Genomic DNA, 7,500 nt, shown 5'->3' with positions numbered 1-7,500 from the left:
GTGGCTCCTGTTTCCAGTAAACTCTGCCTCTATTTATAGCGCATGTGTGAATGTGTGTGTGCGTGTAGTGTGTGCGTGTGTATATATGAGTGTGTGCGCACACCTATGGACTGGCCAGTCGGAGCTGAGAGGGGGTGTCAGTGTTTTTTCGCCGGCTACTCGAGGACAGCCTTGGCTGGGCTCTGCAGTTATGCAAAGTTCAGGTATGTGGCTCTCTTCTTTTCCTTCGCCGGGCGACACCAGTGCACCTGTTCTCCCTCTGGACAAGCCTGCGTATGTGATTTTCCTGAAGAGTCCGCTGAGGTCTCTGCCATTTAACTGCCGTCGGTGTAGTACTGTGAACTAAAATATGCTTGTCTGGGGGAACTCTGGGGAAAGTATTTGTTATTAGTGTTTGAGGGTATAATATAATCACTATGAATAGATTCACTAGAAAATGCCACCACTGGACTTCTCTTCTTCTATCCTCTGAGATTACTGTGTTTTAAAGACTTCTGGTCAATGCATTTGTTTAGGACAGGAGAGCTAACTCTAAACAGCCACAGCAACAAAGATGAATGACTGAAGAAAGCATCAAAAGCTTGTGGTTTGTCTGGTTATGCTGCTGATCGGATCATAAACGGCAGTAATGAAGAGGAATGACTGCAGAACTTCAGAACTTGTCGGGTGTTTGTTGGCAGACCCAGAACCCATCATGAGTGTGGAGGGGGGTGGGTTTGGGATGCCAGATACCACTGTTGAGACTTCTGGAGGTGTCATGGTAACCTGGTTATAGAGTAAAGTTTATAGAATTTGGGGAATCACGATTGGGAAACGTTTCCAACACTAGCATGGTGACGGCTGTAAACTTTGCATTCACTTTGAAATCATTGGTCCAGCCTAAACAATCACATTGAACAGGGATTCCTAATGTTACTTCCTACTTTGCCTAAACTTTACAAACTGACGATAAACATCATTGGTAGTCAATGTAGGCCTACATTTGTTGTAAATAAATTTACACATTCTTCCGACTGGAATTTTTTATGTTTGCGGGCGTTGCTACTATCGATGATTGGCCTGACGTTTTTGGGGTCTGATGGAAATGTTAGTGAATTATGGTGTTCCAGACTAATATCTCCCTGAAAGGATATATAGGTGGGCATGGCCAGGCTAGTATTGTGGGCCTAATTCAATGAAACACCCATGAAGGAAGGTGCCTGCTTAATAACCCCAATGAAATGCTCTTAAAGGCTGTTCTGTTGGTGATGTTTTTTGCCCACAAAGTTGCGCACAAAGCGATTCTGTTTTTGACGGTAAATAGGATTCTTTGTTGATTGGCTGTTGTGTGAACTTCCCTACCTATAGCACTAGGAATTTAACACGTTTTCCTGTGTTAATTTGAAATATAAGGAATAAGGGACCTTATGTTACATGATAAAAGGGCTGTATGTGGTATATCTTTATCTTCCTCCAAGGGTAGTGGAGGAGACAGTAGACACTTAAAGCTGACAGCATGCTCTGATGCCTAAGTGAGAAAGAGAGAGAGAGAGAAAGAGAGAGAGAGAGGGAAGAGAGAGAGAGATCCTCATTGAGACAACGAGACACCACGTTGTAGTTGTTTATGTTGTGCATTTATAGATGAAAGCTTCCATTCAATATCTAAGAAAGGTTCAACTTCCAGCATTTGTAATGAGTTAAGAACAGGAGAGTGCTATGCATGCGCGTGTATTCAATATGTGGCATTGGGCTTGATGGCAGTAAAGGAGGGTGAAGGGTGACTCAAGTATCAAACTCTTTACAAAACTGTCCTAGTTTTAGCTTAGTTTGATTTTGCACAAGCTGCCTTGTTATTTAAGTCTTACGCAGTTTGAGATGGAAATAAAAATCATATCTTCCAGGAAACTTGTGTAAGTGAACGGACTGAATGAGGCTATTTGTCGGTTTATCTGGAGCAAGACACTGTGGTTCTCCTGACTGCTGGCTGTAGCCACAGTATACGGAATGTTTGGGATGTTCAAGGAAGAACAAGGACTGAAAAAAGCTGTTATTATGTAACAAGAAAACAGAAATTGCTCGTAAATATTACACTAAAGGTCCAGTTCTTTCGAGTGTAGGGTTGCGCTTCGATATACCAGTTCATATTTGTTTAACATAAAACACAGTTTTATGAAGCTATTCCATTACTTGCTCTGATTGTAAGGGACTTCTGGGGACTGTGAGAGGGGAAATTTAGATATAAGGGCAAAAAAAAACACCCACTGAACCACTGCAATAATTTATAGGGAATTGAGTTCCTTGAGTGTCCCTCTGGTTGTAGTCTGGGCTGACTAGAGTCAGGGGAGTCTAGGAAGACAATAGCGTGGAGCTGAGGGGCGTCACTGGCTCATGGTCGGACGTCTATTGTTGGCTTTCTTTTACTCTTTTACTCCGCTTCACACACTGCACTTGGTCATTGTTTTTGTTTGAAGGGGTTTTTTAAGTCTCTTTACAAGACAAAACAATGTCATGCCACATCACACCGGTGTGTGTGTGTGTGTGTGTGTGTGTGTGTGCTTGTGGTGCATATATGTGTGTGAGTGTGTGAGCGTGTGCTTGTGATACCTGTGTGTGTGTGTGTGTGTGTGTGTGTTTGTGTGCTTGTGCCTGTGTGTGGGTGGGTGTGTCACAGACTCAAACCGAAGTGCGGATGGCCTCCACACTTGGCAGCTGTGAGGTCACTACTGTCCTTGTCACTGAGGACAGCCTGGCCTGCGAGCGTGGCCAGCAAGTTGATTGGGCGCCAGTTGCCGCGGGACACAGCTATCTCCCTCTGAGGATGGCCGACGGACGTCACCAGGGGCCGTGTTTTTGTCTGGCTGCGTTGTTTTCTCTCCAAGTTTCCGGTGCCTTCCGTAATTAATGCTGCTGTTGGGATGGTGGCCATGTTGACAATCAATCACTGCCGAGGCATTACGGCAGGGGGCTGCTGTTGTTTGTCCCAAAACCTCCCCACCAGTTCTCAGAAAGACGTGACAGTGCAGCACTTATTAATATAATGTTGCTAAGTAGATTCACTGCACTGCACCGTGACTCGTGTATGTCACTTTCTCTTGCATATTGATTGGCCGCTGATATGTATGCCAGGATGAAAGTAGCAGTCGGAGCTGACTCTGAGAGATAATTGAGCTTGTGTCATCGTCTTTGTCTTGTCCCGCGGCTGTTGTGCTCAAGGTTAGCCTGGGAGAAAGGAGACGCGTGGGGAATCGCTCTCGTCCACAGTTTCAGCCCTCTCTCGCTCCTCTTCTTTTCTTTCTCTGTCAAAGTGACTTGTGAGTCGGGATGCACTCAGAGAGCATGGATTTGACAAAACCCTGGCTTGTCCGTGGTTCTCACTCTCTCTCTCTCTCTCTCTCTCTGTCTCTCTGTCTCTCTGTCTCTCTCTCTCTCTCTCTCACCCTCTCTCTGTCTCTCTGTCTCTCTCTCTCTCTCTCTCTGTCTCTCTGTCTCTCTCTCTCTCTCTCTCTGTCTCTCACTCTCTCTCTCTCTCTCTCTCTCTCTCTCTCTGTCTCTGTGTCATTCTGTGGATCACAACAGCTGCTTAAAAAACAACCTGGTGTGATGAGACACTGATGAGATAGAAAAAGAGAGAGATAGACAGAGAGATATAATGTGTATGAAAGAGAGAGAGAGTAGGAGTGGAGGGAAGGATTAAGAGAGGCACACATATGTTGGGATCCCCCACACACACACACACACATGCCTACAGCACACACACATATACACACACACAATCAGGACAAAACATTGCCCTCCTTCCACAAACACACCACACACACAGACTCTCTCTCACACACACACACACACACACACACACACACACACACACACACACACACACACACACACACATACACACACACACATACACATACAAACACACACACTCACACACATACACACACACAAACACACACACACACGCACGCACGCACGCACACACACACACACACACACACAATAAGCTCAACTTATTGTGATACGTTTCCTGTTAGCTCTTTTCCAGTTTACCTTGCGTGGGCCCTAAATTTAGCCGCGCTGAGGGAAATGGTCTGGTGGGGGCAGGAAAACTAAGTTGGGAAAGAATGGGAGGAAGTCTCCTTGCCATTTAGACAAACAATCCCCCTCTCTGGCCTGAGAGAGGTGCTGTCCTGGGCCTTGCTGTGGCCGGGCTTGGCTGGACTGTGCTGACCAGTGGGCTGGAGACTCTATAGGCTCTGGGCAGTGGGCTGGGTTAGGCAGTGCTATGCTGGGCTGGGTTGGACTACGCTGAGCTAGACTGGGTTGAGTTGTAATGGTCAGCGAGTTACTACACACACACACACACACACACACACGGAGAGGCAGTGAGGCTTGGACAATGGAAGTGGGTCAACGACTGCGCCGACAGACCTGAACAAGACAGTGGGATTTTTGTTCTCTATTTTGTCTTTTTCAATTTTTGGTGTGTGTGAGTTTGGTGCAGTCTGTCTGCACTGTGGTGTGTGTGTGTGTGTGTGGGACCCAGAGAGAGAGTGAGAGAGAGAGAGAGAGAGAGAGAGAGAGAGAGAGAGAGAGAGAGAGAACAAAAAGAAAAACAAGAGGGACACAGATAGAGGATTCCCTGTGGACGTAGACAGACGAGTTGGACCCAGGTGGAAGCCATCCCCGGTCCCCGCCGTCCTCTTTCTCCCCCCACCCCCGAGGCTGAGGCGTCCCGCTGGGGGAGAGCTGTGGCTGTGAGAGGGGTGCTGGAGGAGCACCCAGGACGGAGACCTTTTCCCCCCTGAGGTAGGTGCTCTGGGGACTCAGTCAGTGTCAGCTGGAGGCGGGGATGGGGGGGGGGGGGTGGAGGTAGAGACACAGGCATCATCTGAAATCACATAAAGCTGTCTTCATGTGTGGCGGTGCACCTTGTTGAGTGACTTGCAGTTTTTGGCTGAGGAAGCAGAAATTCAAACTCAAAAGGGCACTGGTTCCCGAGAGGAGAAGCTCACGTTGTGGTTCCTCATGTGTGCAGAACAATGCTGCACTGTACGCATGCGATTTCCTCATTTCAGTACAACTATGCTGGATGATAAAGAGAGGAAACAACTCTACCTGTGCCCGCCTACTTTATAGGAGTGCAGAGCACTGTTTAGTAAGTCTGTTTTGTACTTCCTCTCTGTCTGAATGACTAGAGCGGTCTTTGTCTGTGTGTACGTGTGAGTGAGAGAAGAGGGGACTAAGCTGGACTATAACCACAGACTGTAAGAGCAGGACGCAGTGTGTGTGAGTGGGGACTGAAGCCTTGGATCGAGGGGGCATGTTGTGTGTATGTGTGTGTATGTGTGTGTTTGAGTGTGTGAGTGTGTGTGTGAGTATGCGTGTGTGTGTGTGTGTGTGTGTGTGTGTGTGTGTGTGTATGTGTGTGTGTGTGTGTGTGTCTGTGTGTGTGTGTGTGTGTGTGTGTGTGTGTGTGTGTTGGTGGTGGTGGTGCAGGGATGGGGGGGGGGGGCGGTGAAGTTGTCATGAGATAAGAGGAGGCTTGCTTCATTGAAATTCCATCCATCTGCTACCCTGCATCTCTAAGCCTTCACATACCTGTAAGAGAAAGAGATAGAAAAGGGGGGTGGAGAGAGAGAGAAAGAGAGACAGAGAGAGAGATAAAGAGAGAGAGGGAGAGAGAGAGAGACATAAAGACTGAGGGGAGAGTGATGCCTCTCCTCTCCAGCAGATGCTGATTAATTCACAATGTGAGAGGCCCATTTTAACAAATTACCCCTCCACACACACACCCACTCCACACACACACACACACACCATTCCCACACACACACCATTCCCTTTTCCCATTTAACCCATCCACCTACACACACACACTTTCAAAAGTACTTGGGCTAAAATGTTATCCTACAAAAATTTGCATATATTGTTAAGCACTACACACACACACACACACACACACACACACACACACACACACACACACACACACACACACACACACACACCATCTGATCATGAAGAGTAACATATTAATCAATTCCATAAATCCAGGTTATATATTCATCTAAAGCAGGCACCTCTTGTCAGAGTGATAAAATATGTCTTTGCCAGTAATTTGATTCATTCAGCAATCAATTTCTCCACTGGCATAGAAGAGCTATGATACATGTGTCTGACTACTTGCTGCCAGGGATGTTATTGAGAGAGTTATTGATTCACTGTGCTACCATCTCTCAGCATGGGATGGAGGACTTAAAGAACCTTCATGTGCAACAGGGTGTGTGTATGTGTGTATGTGTGTGTGTGTGTGTGTGTGTTGGGGGGGGGGGCTAATGAGTGACAGTGGCTTTGAACAAAGACAGACGTGGAACATTATCCACAGGGACAGGGCAATCTGTCCTTTACAAACTCAAAGCATTTATGAGGTCACTGAGACCCACTGATGGAGACTGATATCTCTGTTTATGTATAAGATTGAGAAAATATATTTGGTTGAAGGGATAGATAGAGAGTGAGAGAGAGAGAGAGAGAGAGGGAAAGAGAGAGAGAGATTGAAATAAATATTGTCTACTTTCAGTTGATGGTCCCCTGATAAAAATGATTGCAGTCTTCCATCTAAGCAGTTGTTGAAATATTCATTTGAAAGAAACTGTCCACATGGAAAACAGGTTTTCTGCATTATGTCATGAAAAATACATGTATGCTCTGCAGGAGATGTGGTATGTTTCTACATACACCTCAGATTGCTTACATGTGATTCCAGACGATTTCCTCTCATCGGCTCACAACAGTACCAGCTTCTCTTGGCCCTCTTTGATGACCTGCACGCTTGACCAGTGTGCAGAAACTATGCTACATTTCCCTGAGATCTTACAGTAAGGACCTTAAAAGGCAATGCTCTGTTTAGACATAAGCATTAATTGAAATAATCTGAAAAGCATTAACTATAGCAAATGAATACTGCTTTTTGTTTGTCAGTGCTGAAGTTACTAGCTTGTTTGAATAGGCTAATCTATTACCTGTAAAGAATCTTAACCCTTGTGTTATACTCAAATCTTACCGACACTCTTTATCCTTGGGGTCAATTTGACCCCAGCTAAATAAACCCTCAGAAAATGATTATAATTCATATTGTTACCCAGTTTTTTTTGTGACAGGTACTTAACAAGAGTGTAATAGCCACCACCAAAAGCCCTACAAAACAATCCCACCCCCCCACACCCCTTTATGAACCTTGGAACCCTGGCTGGCAATATTGCCCATCCAGTGTCAGCAGCCCAAATGCTTGCTGTTGCTTCCCCTTTTGACTTATACAGTCCTGCCAAAATGACTTATATGTAATAAGTACTTGTGTATGTAATAATGATAATAATAACAATATGTTCTCATACTATTCAAATAATAATATCCATAATGTATGAAATATTCATGTATCCTATGTTTCATACAGCTGGGGTCAAACTGACACCAAGGAACATCAATGTACAAAATATTTGTATAGGACATTGAAAACAT

General features: G+C 45.5%; 1 protein-coding gene across 5 annotated transcripts in view; it reads left to right on the top strand.

The window, feature by feature from the left end:
* The first annotated feature begins 6 nt into the window (after positions 1-6).
* Positions 7-7,500, top strand: part of rasgrp3 (RAS guanyl releasing protein 3 (calcium and DAG-regulated)) — a 36,623-nt gene continuing 29,129 nt past the window's right edge. For 2 of the 5 annotated variants that reach the window (XM_076285645.1, XM_076285640.1), the window contains exon 1: positions 6,628-6,860. The gene's annotated coding sequence lies outside the window, so the exon portion shown is untranslated. Of the gene's footprint in view, positions 204-4,353; positions 4,789-6,627; positions 6,861-7,500 lie in introns of those variants that run through there. The other 3 variants (XM_076285642.1, XM_076285641.1, XM_076285644.1) reach the window with 3 other exon arrangements.

This window comes from Alosa pseudoharengus, unplaced genomic scaffold (assembly GCF_046254945.1).
Source record: "Alosa pseudoharengus isolate Yale_2024_CS ecotype anadromous, Long Island Sound unplaced genomic scaffold, YU_APseudo_1.1 YU_APseudo_1.1_scf_15, whole genome shotgun sequence".
In the NCBI taxonomy this organism is placed as follows: domain Eukaryota; kingdom Metazoa; phylum Chordata; class Actinopteri; order Clupeiformes; family Clupeidae; genus Alosa; species Alosa pseudoharengus.
This window is presented reverse-complemented; position numbering and strand designations above follow the sequence as displayed.